Genomic DNA, 15676 nt, shown 5'->3' on the forward strand with positions numbered 1-15676 from the left:
GTATGAAAAGGAAGAAGTGACAACCCCGCAAATATATATATAGAATAAAATTGACAACGTAGTTTATTGGTGGAGTCAAGAAATGTATCAAAGAAAATATTCAATATTCCTCTGATTTATGTGTACAGTGAATCCCGGTTAAGTAGTACTCTGCTTAATGAAAATCATCCCTCTTAACTGTCTATATCTTGGTGCATCTCACGGTTGTTTTTAATGAAATACATAGAAATTATTGTTTTAAGTACCACTCGCTTAAGTATTTGCACTCGCTTGTGTGCCATATTAAATTTTCATTTTTACAAACCACAAACATCTGCATCTTTGATTGTGGCACATAACCGGGATTGACTGTATTTGTCAACGAATGTAAAAAATATTTTGTATTGCTTGCAAAAATCTGTGTCGATTTGTATGCAAGCTCACACACAAGCATACATATTGTTACGAATTTACTCTTGCTAGTTTACTTTATTAGGTTCGTATCTCTGGATTGACAAATAAAATCAACACTGTTTAATTTAATTCAACAACTCTTTATTTCACAACTCGTCTACACTATAGCAGTTTACTCTTAGCACTGATTGATTACGTTGGCGCTGCCACGGCTTATATAGCCACGCACTTCTCGCTGATGCCGACGTGTCCTTCTAGAATATCGCGTCTGGAAATTACCAGAACATACGGCTATACGGCGCCAGACGTAAGCAGACAGTCGCGGCGCCAGACTCAGCAATTGTTTACCTAGACAAGCAGACAGTGCGGCGCCAGATGTCTATTGTTTCGACAAGCAGACAGCCGTGGCGCCAGATGTCTACAACAAGACAAATGCTATTCCATATACCTACAGCTATTGTTCATAATCAGGGATGCATATAGCAATACAAATAAAACTTAATACTACTTTTTGTAACAATATCTACGCTGGTTTGTATGCGAAGCTGTTTCAGCGTCAAGGGAAACAGTGACAATTGGGGATCGTTCGTTTGTGTTTTCGGCACAGCTCGGATTTTCTACTAACAACACAATGATTGGACGTTTTGTCGTCACGTCAGTTCTTCGACACATTGACTCTTTGACATGAAAGCATAAAATGTGAGCTCCGCTATTGGTTGTCCGTGTCAACGGAAATTTCGCATGAAGCATTGAGTGTACATATTTGCATACATACATATGTTACATGTAGACAAATTTACAAATATTATGCTATGGTCTGTCATATTTGTTTACATGCACACATCGTTATATATGAGCACATGTGCGACCGCTAGATCTTTTATACTATGTTCAGACCGACACTTAATCACACGATTTCGGCTGTTGAATGGATTATCCCACTAATCTTAAAAATTTATCAAGATTTCGCCATACAAAAATGACAGTTCAAAATCACTTCATTGTAATGATTTGAAACTGATCCACGCTAAATCTGTCCGTGCGACTCTGTTTTTGCGCAATCTACTTGTCAGCACTGGAAAAATACTAGTCAGCACTGGAAATCTGTTACATTGTCACAGCTGATTTAGACACTGCAAAGGGAAAAAAATGTAAACAAACAAATTTTTTTTAAAGCAATGAATCTAATTTCACCTGAAAATCGACCAAACAAATGAAAAAATGCATCCATTATTTCTATTATATGGAAAATATTAAAAAAAAGACGGCTTTTATTTCAAAATACTATATGACAATCTTTTCTTTTGATAAATATTAAGCGATGTGAATTCTTGAATGACAATAACAGCTGTTTTTTGATCTTTCTAACGGCAGTGAGAACACTGTTGGATTATGAAATGCTTAAGTGTAATCTAATCTTTGAAATTTTCGGTCTGAACATAGTATTAAGATGATATCAAAACTATTAATGACCAAAGCAAATATATATATACATACATATTTATGTAAATATATATATGCCTTATCAAACCTAATCAAATACATATTTAGGTAGTAATATAGATCTTGCTGTATTTTATACTTGTATGTAAAGATTTTATGGAATTCATCATAAAATAGGTAAATTTTAAAATGTATGTATGTATGTATACTCTTTGTGCTTTGTACTGTGCTTTGATATCAAATATATACCGATCATCTATAAATTATATGCAAAGTCGCTTGCGCATAGTAAATATGCGCATCTGTAGGCGTAAATTTGTTTACATTGGTATTAGCATTATTTTTCTCATTTAAGACTGAAAATGCTCTATTCTGCTATATTCGTGGTGAAACACGCTTATAATTTGTGTGTGGTGAAACTGGACCATCTCGACCGAGTTAGACGTTCTCTGAAATATTTTTACGATCTCCCCGCCGTGAACCTTCTCTATGATAAACGTTCTCTGATAATATGATACGAGACTCTTTGCTTCGCGAGAGAGCTGTCAAAACTCGCATTTTTTATAACATTTGCCAATGATGCCACTGATGATTTTAGATTAGAAAATGTAACTATTTAAAATTAGTAATAAATAGAAAAATAAAACAATCCGTAAAAACATCGCATATTCAAGAGAAATGTTTTCAATACATATATATATTTAATTGCTATATATATATTCTGACCACAAACTGCTTTATTATTGAAATTTTCGCTAAATTATACAGAAAACTAAATTAAACACTTTGAAAATGCATATATAAATGTTAAAATGCAAAATCATTAACTAATTTACATAAAAATTTATGTTCGCACAATTTGATGAAATTTCATTTCACACTGAATTTGTCAGTTAATTATAGCGGTTTATTTCTGGCATCCCGCCTTTTCTGACATCAGCTGTTCGAAATTCCCTAATCTCCATCGCTGTCAAATATTCAGGGAACGCGTTTGAGAGAAAAGCGAGAGCCCATACGAGAGTCTCGTATCATATTATCCATGGCATCAAGCCTGTGGTACAAGGTGAAATACCACTGCGAAAATTGCAATTTAGCGAAGTAATATTCAAAACATAAATTTTAACAGCACATGGAATATTTGAATTAAGTACTAAAGTACATATATATGTATGTATTGGTTTGAATAATATATTAATAATAATTGTTATAACAAATAAATATTTATGCATATATTGGCACGATTCCGTTAACTTTGGCGGTCGGGTAAAAAACACGAAATTCGGTATAAATGGATAGGGGAGCTTCTCTTGAAGAGAAAATCGCAAAAATAAAGTAGCTAAAACTTATATTTTTTAAAATATTCCCGATTAAAAATTCAAAAAATTGTATTAATAACACTTACTATTTCACAATGTTTCACTAAATTTTTCCACTTTGTATATTCAAATATACACTCTAAACATTGAAATAAGTTCATACTTCGCGTTTATTTTGTTATATTTTAGCTAAATTTATTAATTTAACCGTGCGATTCTGTAGTGTGATACAGTCTCAAGTCTCTAGATTTGAGATTTTAATTTAGAGACAATTTTTGAGACTTGAGCCGATATTGCTATTCTGTAAGTGTATTGTTACACGCGACAACTTTTGTGCGGCAACTCTTGGTTTATAGGCGAGGGGGCGACGTGGAGAGGAGAATCGCGCCGATTTCCAGTGTTCAGCAACTCGCTTTGTGTTCTTATTCGTAACAGTTCGCTGCGACGTTTTTCGGCATTCGTGTTCTTTCTTTCGTAGTACATAGTTGCATTTGAGTATATTTTTTTGAAATTAATATTTTGAATATATTTAAAAAATTTAATTTCATCTTTTGGCAAGTAATTTGCAAATATGTATACAGATATACATAATATAATATAAATATTTTAGAAAATGGAGTATGACGAAAAAATCGAACTAATTAAAGATATTGTGAAATGTATGGAGAAAGCCATACAAATTGATTCAGACGATAGTGAAAAGGGTGATATATGTGAAAGTCTGTCATATAATCTTTGTTTTAATTTTGAATTATAAATAAAATGTATTTCTTAATTGACAGAACTGATTAATATACATATGTGATAGAGTGGCCCAAATACCTATAAGGAAGAAGAAACGACAATGGTGTTTATGCGACTTTATGGCATCTCGCCCCGCCACACAACATGACATTCATCACACAACTCATACTCATTACACAACACACAACACAACATTCAGCACACAACCTACATCATCATACACGCAACCCCACGCAACAAACCAACCACACTACGCACACCCCATACGTTATCGTTTTTACCACCTAACCGATCAAAAAGGATTGGTTAAATCGGGTGGACCACAATTCGTTTTTTACGCTCGTATCGAGGACACACGTCTCGCCAATTTGTTTTCGCCAACTCTTGCAGCTTTTTTCGTCACAGTTGTGGTCAAAATTTGGTAAACCGTTTCGGTCGCGCATCTTGGTGTGAAACAACAGGAAATAACAGTGAACAAGTTCATAAAAGTTAATTAAAACTGTGTAAAAATTTGAATATTTATTTTTATATTTATATATTACTATAAGATTGAATTGTGCCCGCAAAAAGAATAATATAAAAAGCGCTGAGTTCTTGGTTCCAAAAAAAAAAACAATCTTTAATTAAAATAAAAAAAGGGATACATAACTAAAGGCAAAGTAAGATACTCCGCAGAATACTTAGAAAAGAACTCCAGCGAACAAATGGGTTAAAGTAAAGAGCAGACAATGGGTTAAAGTAAAGTAAAAGAGAATGAGAAAAAAACTCGAACAGAGTTGCGCAACACAAGTTGCTCGTGTGAAGGTAATGGGCGACAGCAAAAGAGAATCGCCCGAGAATTGGCAACTTTTGTTGCTTTGTGTAATAATAGACTAAATGACAGTCACAAAATCGATTACATTTATAGCGGGATTCTGTAACCAGTCTCTAGTCTCTATTTGAGACATTTTGAGGCAAAGTCTCAATTTGAGACTAGTTACTATTCACTAAACAGTCTCTAGCGTTAGTCTCAAAATATTGAGACCTGGTAGTTAGCCGGTCACAAAACTAAAAAGAGCTCTTGTCTGCCATTTTGAATATACTGAACAGAGATCATCATAGATATTAATCGATTGTCGTATTTTTATATTTTGTAAGCAACTCAAACACGAAAAAGTTAAAAATAAATAAATTTTACATAAATTTCGTAAATATTATGAAACAAAGTCAACATATATTTTCATTTTTATTGATAATTATGTTTTTTGACGATGTTATAGTAAATTTAATATTTGTTATCGACATATTTATTTCCATTCAAGTGTAAAAACATCTCTGAATGATGAAATGTAATAGATTTTGTGACTGGCACTTACAGAATAGCAAAATCGTCTCAAGTCTCAAAAATTGTCTCTAACTCAAAATCTCAAATTTAGAGACTTGAGACTGTCTCACGTTACAGAATCCCACGGTTAATTATTCAGAGATTTTTTTTACACTTGAATGAAAATAAATATGTCGATAACAAATGTTAAATTTTCTATAACATAGTCAAAAAACATAATTATCAATAAATAAAAACATGTGTTGACTTTGTTTCATAATGTTTACGAAATTTATGTAAAATTTATTTACCTTTAACATTTTTATGTTTGAGTTGCTTAAAAATATAAAAAAAAACGACAATCGATTAATATCTATGATGATCTCTATTCAGTATTCACACTCATCGTTGAAAAGATATTCCGTGCGATTCTGTACTGTGATACAGTCTAAGTCTATAAATTTGAGATTTTAATAGCGGGATTCTGTAGCCAGTCTCTAGTCTCTATTTGAGACATTTTGGGGGAAACTTTAGTATACGATCCCACAAAGTGGTATGGTTGGATAGGGCTGATGCTCCAGATTAAGAAAATATATAATTGTTGCCGCCGCAAACTTATAGTTTCCGAGATATTTGCATTTAAAGTTGAAAATTTTGCAAATTTTATCTTGCAATTTCTCGATTCCTAGTAATTATTTAATTCATATTATGCCTTTTTTATGCACTTATACTTCATTACATTGTTTCTACATATTTATTTTTTAGTAATTATTTAGTTATTTGCTTAAAATAAGCATTTTATATTTTACACAAATTTTACTCCATGCACAATAACAAAAGTATTCCGTGTTTACAGATATTAAGTGTTGCCATAATTACACATACATATATCAAACGAATAAGAATGGATATAAAAACTCAAACGCAGAAAACAAATACTATCTGAAATAAATCTTCCATTGTAATAAGAAAAGTTTTAAGGCTTTATTGGCGGCCTTCGGCCGCGCTTCAAAAAAAATAAAACTCCTTTTCGCGTTGGCGGCCTTCGGCCGCGCTTCAAAAAAATAACCCTGGCCGATCCAACACCGGGATGTATCAGGTTTTTTTTAAATAAAACTCCTTTTCGCGTTGGCGGCCTCGGCCGCGCTTCAACAAAATAACCCTGGCCGATCCAACACCGGGGTGTATCAAGTTTTTTTAAGTAAAACTCCTTTTCGCGTTGGCGGCCTTCGGCCGCGCTTCAAAAAAATAACCCTGGCCGATCCAACAACGGGGTGTATCAAGTTTTTTTTTAAGTAAAACTCCTTTTCGCGTTGGCGGCCTTCGGCCGCGCTTCAAAAAAATAACCCTGGCCGATCCAACACCGGGGTGTATCAAAAATCTTGATATATCAAGAAAAAGGGCAATGATTTATGTATTTGGGGTATAGTCCTATTTTTTATTCATTTTTATTCGTTTGATAAATGTGTAATTATGGCAACACTTATTATCTGTCAACACGGAATACTTTTGTTATTGTGCATGAAATGAAAATTGTGTAAAATATAAAATGCTTATTTTAAGCAAATAACTAAATAATTACTGGAAAAAAAATATGTAGAAACAATGTAATGAAGTATAAGTGCATAAAAAAGGCATAATATGAATTAAATAATTACTAGCAATCGAGAAATTGCAAGATAAAATTTGCAAAATTTTCAACTTTAAATGCAAATATCTCGAAAACTATAAGTTTGCGGCGGCAACAATTATATATTTTCTTAATCTGGAGGATCAGCTCTATTCAACCATACCACTTTGACTTGAGACTTGAGACGATTTTGCTATTCTGTAAGTGACAGTCACAAAATCTATTACATTTCATTATTCAGAGATGTTTTTACACTTGAATGATAATAAATATGTCGATAACAAATATTAATGTTTCCATAACATAAACACAACAAAAAATATAATTATCAATAAAAATAAAAATAAGTGTTCACCTTGTTTCATAATATTTACGAAACTTATGTAAAATTGATTTATTTTTAACCTTTTCGTGTTTGAGTTGCTTACAAAATATAAAGAAACGACAATCGATTAATATCTATGATGACCTCTATTCAGTATATTCAAAATGGCAGACGAGAGTTCTTTTTAGTTTTGTGACCAGCTAACTACCAGGTCTCAATATTTTGAGACTAACGCTAGAGACTGTTTTGGGAACAGTAACTAGTTACAAATTGAGACTTTACCTCAAAATGTCTCAAATAGAGACTAGAGACTGGTTACAGAATCCCGCTATTAATATTACTTAGTTCTTTATTAAATTTAAATAAGGAGATATCCATACGCATGATTAAGATAGGATTATCTATACTCAATTCAATTTGAAATATAATTTATAGACGCTTGTTTTTATTAAAACTAAGATTGCTAAATAAAGAAAGAGGAGTTATAGCGAAAAAGAAAATGTTCACGGAATTGCTCATATTTGCTTATGGCAGCGCTCCATTTCTTCATAATTGTTAGCTCATGCATAAATGATGCTCACTACGAGTGTAAAAGGTAATTTTTAAAATATAATATTCTTACTTATAAAACCTGCAAAAAGTGTAAATTGTGAATTTGTTTAAATGTTAACAGTTTAATTAAATGAATTTGAAGTGAAAAATGTGCATAAAGTTTGTTAAATGTAGTGAAATAGCTTGTTGAAATGTTAGAATTTTTTAATTTTAAGGTCGAATATCTCGTAAGCTAAGCGTTTGCTGACCCTATATATTTTTTAGTCAGGAGGGCTTTCTCTGGGAAGAATTTAGTATACCGTCCCAGGATATCAAGGATATGGTCGGATAGAGGGGATTATCCTAATCAAGGATGTATATGGTTATAGCCGCAGGAGGCTTATAGTTTCCGAGTTATTCGCGTTAAATGTTGAAAATTTGCAATATTTTATTTACATATTTTCGATATATAAAATTAATTTTGCACTTTTATTTTTCAATTTTATATAAACACATCACTTATTCATTTGCACACATTTATTTTATATAATATTGTTACAAAAGTAGTATTAAGTTGTATTTGTATTGCTATATGCATCCCTTATTATGAACAATAGATGTAGGTATATGGAATAACATTTGTCTTGTTGTAAACATCTGGCGCCGCGGCTGTCTGCTTGTCGAAACAATAGACATCTGGCGCCGCACTGTCTGCTTGTCTGCGTTTGGCGCCGTATAGCATTATGTTCTGGTAATTTCCAGACGCAATATTCTAGAAGGACACGTCGGCATCAGCGAGAAGTGCGTGGCTATATAAGCCGTGGCAGCGCCAACGTAATCAATCAGTGCTAAGAGTAAACTGCCATGGATAAATTGATACAAACTCTTTGATTCGAGAGAGCGCTGTCAAAGTCCACATTTTTTATAACATTTGCCAATGATGCCACTAAGGAAGAAATGTGTTAGGGAATTTTTAGTAAATGTTTTGGGAGTTTGTAATTTCCACACCACCGCTGAGGTATAAAAAAGGCGCGTTACCGAAGTTAGTTTTGGGTGCTCGGTTTCCCTATAGGCCTTTATCACCCATATAGGTACAAAATAAAATCACAACATTTATTAGTATTTACGATACTTTCTACTCGTATTACATTTATTTGTACTTATAATTTATAATTATAGTAATATTTACATCTACTACGCTACTCCAAACAACATATTAAATTGGATCTATTAAATATTACAATACTATTTACTAAATTACATTCAGCCCTATTCTGCATTTCGACTCGAATCGAAAATTTTTCAGTTTGGCAACTTTGGTATTCTGCGTTTCGATTAGTTTCGATCAATCTTCGAAATTTCCAATTTTATGTATTCTACATTGCGATCGTAGTTCCGTTTTTGTAAGTTGAAATTTTGTTGGCGGAGAGCGGTTATATTTTGGTTTTAGTGTACTTTTACAATATAATTTTCCCAAAAATGTAAGTAAAATTTGTTGTTGATAGTTTTAGAAGTCACCAACATGATTTATTTAAGTTTTTTGTGCTTTAATGATGTTTTTTGATATATTTGTAGGTCAAAAACAACAACACCAGCTGTGAAATGAAATAAAAGCATTTACTTTTTTAATATAGGAGCTGTAAAATGCACTTAATGCAATTGTTTTTATTTAATAGAGTAATGTAGAGCATATTTTGAATAGAATAAAAAATGAATATAAAATATTTTAATTTAAAAACCAGAAAGTATGATGTCTCTAATACGGTTTGCTATGAAAGCAAGAATGATAGAAAAGAGATTACGCATTGCGCAGGTCCGTTATACTAAACATACAATTCTGACGTCACACGGCGCAGTAAAAAATTTGACAGCTATAAGCTATACTACTCTAACATTCTTGTTAACAAGCAATGTTTACTTGCTACTCAAGCTATTTCACGAAATTTATGAGCCGTGTGACGTAGATGCGCAGAACGAACAAAATTTGAACTCGTCATTGCGCAATCTTGTTTCTATCATTCTTGCTATGGAAGCATAATTGGGGTCATTGCTTTGTTCTTCTTCCTCTTTCTCACGGTTTTCAAAATCGAATTCATTTGCGCTCAAATCATCCACTTTGTAGTAGATGCAGATATTATGGAGGGCACAAGCAACGTTTACAATTTGACATGCTTTTTCCGGTGAGTAGTGTAGTTCTCGAGCACCCAACAATAATTTGTGTATTTTTGCTTTATGTTTCATTTTCACACGTTTCAAGGCAAACAGCTGACTTCGAAAGAGCCCCTGCAAGACGGGTAGCTGTTAGCAAACGTGTAAGCGAATTGTTATTGTTCACTTTTGCATTCGTTAAAATATTTGTTACTTTTGTTCAGAGAGTGGGAAAAAAGTAACACATAGCTATTTGATGTTCAATGGTTATCTCGCTCTAACCAATGGCAAATATCGCATGCTGCCTTGTTCTAACAGAATATACACATTTGTTAGCAAATCTCTTCACAGTATGTTACGGGTAACAAATTATTTTGTTAGCGCCTAGCTTACCCATGTGTTATGGATAACAAAAAGTATTTGTTACCCGAATATCTGTTAGTGTTATTATTTTGGTTATCAGTTTGTTACCTTTAACATATAAGCATGTTAGGAAGAACAAGCAGTAACAAGATTATCTGTTACCCATTTGCTACTTCTAGCAAATTAAATTCTTTTAAATAAAACTCAGTTTTTTTATTATTTCTCTTTATTTAATAATAAAATCAAAATAAAATGCACAATCTATAACAAATATTTGAATTAAATGTACAACTATTTAACTTTAATAATTTAAAACATACTCCATTATTTGGTTGCTGCACGCAATAGATTTGAATTTTACCAATGGTCCAAATGATTTCTGTAATAGTAAAATTTTTAATTATACACACAACATTAAATTCACAATGCTTACCTTTTTCTCCTTGTTAACCTCTTTCGTTTTCTCTATATAAAAGAAATTAATAATATATATATATAAATTAGAAATTAATTATAAAATATCATATTATCAAATAGCGAACTTACCTCTTTAAAATCCAAAATAAACTGCGCTTTTCGTTTATTCTTCTTGAAATATTGGGTATTCGCCTCTCCTATTCTAACAAGTTAACATTACAATATGTTTATAATGTCGATAGTTTTTCTCTATCTTACTTACGTATTCTCCCATTCCATTGAAAATTCCAGAAAATGTAAGAGTGTTAGTGAACAGCTGAAAATGTTTCAATGTGTTTGTGCAATCTCCCAGTTAGAACAGTGACGGTCATGTTACCTAGTGACATACCGGTAACGCGTGCCGATTTAATTGTCACTTTTTCCTATCACGTTCTTAAGGGCGAATCAAAAAAGCTCCCAAAACTTTTGTATACATGTGATCTTTTATCACCTTCTCGCTCACATATTTTCTGCTGTACTAAAACTATATCCTTCTTTCTCACACTTTCATTAAATTTGGGACAAATCGACAAAACTGCTTTCAGGAAAGCGTGACGGTGCATTCTGCAATGGCCTAGTGGGTAAGCCACTCGCTTGTCAATACTTCAACCTAAAGTTCGAAACCCTAAAATATAAAGATTTTTTTTTTTTATAAAATATTTTTTTTTTATTAATTTTAATAATAAAATAATTTTATTTAGATTTACATTATATTCATTTCTTTCATCTTTTGACATTTTTTTTAATAATATAAAAATTATTTATATACATTTTTATATACATACAAAAAATAATATATACATTTTTATATACTTACAAAAAATAAAATATATGTATATATATGTACATATATCAAAAAAATTATTACAGTATTATATTTATCTTTCTTCAGCTTTTCGCTTTCTATATGTTTTTTGCTTAAATCTATGGTGGCTCATTTCGATGGACTTCCGCATTTGTTGATCGAAATTCGCAAGCCCAAAAGTGATGAAAGAATCTATAAAAAATGTAATGAAAAATCAATTTAAAATACATCTTTTTAGGTTAATATGTATGTATAAAATTTACCATATAATATGTTGAACAACAGAAACTTTCATTGCGGTTGCTTGTCTCCCCTACCGTCCCAGTTACACAAAGTCAGGAATTCGTCAGTGTACAGATGCCGCTGTGTCTGTAATTTGAAGAACATCTGAAAAAGGTGTAAACGTAATAAAGTAAAAATATTTAAGAAACAATATATTGGATTACCATTTCCATCCACAGGCAAATTGTTTACTTGTTGCTTTGAGAAGCTTGCCTCTGTGTTGTAGCAACCAGAAACGTTGAACTTCTTACGTTTAAATGTCAATTGTTCTGCAATAATAAATGCATAAAAGTAAATTGAAAACTAAAATGGAAATTTTACATATACCTTTTACGGGAGTCGAACACGTTGTTGGGCATTCCTCCAAATAGGTGTCATCAAAAAGCACTGGTGAATCCATCTGATTAAGAAATAAAAATATGGCAGCATACAAATTCATTTTAATTTCATTCATTTCTTAACATAATATATATAAAATACCGTCGGGACAATGCAATATTACAGTGAAAAATACTAATTTGAAAATTCATGAAATAGATGATGTAAATCCCTCCACATCAGGATCACAATCAAAATTTACATCTTTTTCACAAAGTTAGATGCACTTAGATTAAAAGCCTTTTTCCCGGTTCCCATATGCACTAAATGTATTTTGCTTCATATTGAATTATTATTTTCTATACTCACCCTTTTTCCAAATATAAGTACAATAATAGACACAATATGTTCACAAATATTAACGAAACACAATTCTAAAAGAGTTCAATATTTATTTTCAATAATTTTGCATAAATATGCACAAGCACAAATCTGCACAATTCTTTATCGACGCGTTTGTAACCGAAATTTTTTTTCTTCGAATTCAATTTGTCACAACGAACAAGCAAATGTCAAATTCACGGTATCATGCTGTACGCTTTCACATCCATCGTTTTCAATACGCGGTGCCGGCTAAAAAAATTGTTTGTCTTCTTTCGTTTTATTTTTGCTTAACATCTGTTGAGTGAAGAGCTTATAATATAAAACAATCAAAAGACACAATAGATTGACTTCTTACTCATTTCAAAGATTTGTGAGGGAGTGTTAGTGACAAGTAAAAATTGTGTAAATGTATTGGAGTTTCGGTCACGCAAGTTTTGCTGGGCTGTTACCTCCGTCTTGCTGGGGCTACAGCTCTTCCTCTTCTTCTTTCAATCCAATCGTAACTCAGAATACCTACTTTAGATTCAGACGGAGCGTAGAGCGGGAACGTAATCGAAATGCAGAATAGGGCTGATTACATTCCGCAAGTATGATATATTTTTTATCATGCAATAAATTGCATCTAAAACAATATCAAAATAGGCACAATTTATGAAAAAATATTTCTAAATTTCACTAAATAGCTATATTTTTCTACTAATTAAAATTATTTACGCACCTGGATCCATCCTTCTCCTTGTTGGGGAAATTGAAAAACCGTCGCGCTCCTACGCATCCAGCCACTTCTTTACTGGCGTAGACACCGCTTACGTGATTATAGCCGAGTCGTTTCTTCTCTTCGCTACGTGGCGCCAATTGGATATTCCAAGCGAGACCAGGTCCTTCTCCACTTGGTCCTTCCAACGGAGTGGAGGTCTTCCTCTTCCTCTGCTTCCCGCGGCGGGTACTGCGTCGAACACTTTCAGAGCTGGAGTGTTTTCATCCATCCGGACAACATGGCCTAGCCAGCGTAGCCGCTGTCTTTTAATTCGCTGAACTATGTCAATGTCGTCGTATATCTCGTACAGCTCATCGTTCCATCGAATGCGATATTCGCCGTGGCCAACGCGCAAAGGACCATAAATCTTTCGCAGAACTTTTCTCTCGAAAACTCGCAACGTCGACTCATCGGTTGTTGTCATCGTCCAAGCCTCTGCACCATATAGCAGGACGGGAATTATGAGCGTCTTATAGAGTTTGGCTTTTGTTCGTCGAGAGAGGACTTTACTTTTCAATTGCCTACTCAGTCCGAAGTAGCACCTGTTGGCAAGAGTAATCCTGCGTTGGATTTCCAGGTTGACATTGTTGGTGGTGTTAACGCTGGTTCCTAAATAGACGAAATTATCTACAACTTCAAAGTTATGACTGTCAACAGTGACGTGGGGGCCAAGACGCGAGTGCGATGACTGTTTGTTTGATGACAGGAGATATTTCGTCTTGCCCTCGTTCACTGCCAGACCCATTTGCGTTGCTTCCTTGTTCAGTCTGGAGAAAGCAGAACTAACGGCGCGGGTGTTGAGACCGATGATATCAATATCATCGGCATACGCCAGCAGCTGTACACTCTTATAAAAGATTGTACCTGCTCGATTCAGTTCTGCAGCTCGAATTATTTTCTCCAGCAGCAGATTGAAAAAGTCGCACGATAGGGAATCGCCTTGTCTGAAACCTCGTTTGGTATCGAACGGCTCGGAGAGGTCCTTCCCGATCCTGACGGAGCTTTTCGTGTTGGTCAGCGTCAGTTTACACAGCCGTATTAGTTTTGCGGGGATACCAAATTCAGACATCGCGGCATAAAGGCAGCTCCTTTTCGTGCTGTCGAAAGCAGCTTTGAAATCGACGAATAGGTGGTGAGTGTCGATTCTTCTTTCACGGGTCTTTTCCAAGATTTGGCGCATGGTGAATATCTGGTCGGTTGTTGATTTACCAGGTCTGAAGCCACACTGATAAGGTCCAATCAGTTTGTTGACGGTGGGCTTTAATCTTTCACACAATACGCTCGACAGAACCTTATATGCGATATTGAGGAGGCTTATCCCACGGTAGTTGGCGCAGATTGTGGGGTCTCCTTTTTTAAGGATTGGGCATAGCACACTTAAATTCCAATCGTTGGGTATACTTTCGTCCGACCATATTTTACAAAGAAGCTGTTGCATGCTCCTTATCAGCTCTTCGCCGCCGTGTTTGAATAGCTCGGCCGGCAAACCGTCGGCCCCAGCCGCTTTGTTGTTCTTCAGGCGGCCAATTGCTATTCGAACTTCTTCATGGCCGGGTAATGGAACGTCTGCTCCATCGTCATCGATTGGAGAATCGGGTTCGCCTTCTCCTGGTGTTATGCGTTCACTGACATTCAGCAGGTTGGAGAAGTGTTCCCTCCATAATCTAAGTATGCTCTGGGCATCGGTAACTAGATCACCTTTGGGGGTTCTACAAGAGTATGCTCCGGTCTTGAAACCTTCTGTAAGCCGCCGCATTTTTTCGTAGAATTTTCGAGCATTACCCCTGTCGGCCAGCTTATCAAGCTGTTTGTACTCACGCATTTCGGCCTCTTTCTTCTTCTGTCTGCAAATGCGTCTCGCTTCCCTCTTCAACTCTCGGTATCTATCCCATCCCGCACGTGTTGTGGTCGATCGTAACGTTGCGAGGTAGGCAGCCTGTTTTCTCTCCGCTGCGACACGGCACTCCTCGTCGTACCGGCTGTTCTTTTGCACTTTCCGAAAACCAATGGTTTCGGTTGCAGCTGTACGTAAGGAGTTTGAAATGTCGTCCCACAGATCCCTTATACCGAGTTGTTGACGAGTGCTCTCAGAGAGCAGGAGTGCAAGCCGAGTAGAAAATCTTTCGGCTGTCTGTTGTGATTGCAGCTTCTCGACGTCGAACCTTCCTTGTGTTTGTTGGCGTGCGTTTTTTTGCTGCACAGAGGCGGGTGCGAATTTTGGCTGCAACAATATAGTGGTCCGAGTCGATGTTAGGACCTCGGAGCGCACGCACATCTAAAACACTGGAGACGTGTCTTCCGTCTATCACAACATGATCGATCTGGTTGGTGGTTTTTCGATCCGGAGACAGCCAGGTAGCTTGATGTATCTTCTTATGCTGGAATCTAGTACTACAGATAACCATATTTCGGGCCCCGGCGAAGTCGATCAGCCTCAACCCATTTGGGGATGTTTCCTCGTGGATGCTGAATTTACCG

General features: G+C 34.7%; 1 protein-coding gene across 1 annotated transcript in view; it reads right to left on the reverse strand.

Annotated features, from left to right (window-relative positions):
- The window catches only part of LOC125777683 (uncharacterized), a 235173-nt gene that overhangs the window by 149670 nt on the left and 69827 nt on the right, over window positions 1-15676 (reverse strand). The gene's annotated exons all lie outside the window — the stretch shown is intronic.

Source organism: Bactrocera dorsalis, chromosome 3, assembly GCF_023373825.1.
Source record: "Bactrocera dorsalis isolate Fly_Bdor chromosome 3, ASM2337382v1, whole genome shotgun sequence".
Lineage (NCBI taxonomy): Eukaryota > Metazoa > Arthropoda > Insecta > Diptera > Tephritidae > Bactrocera > Bactrocera dorsalis.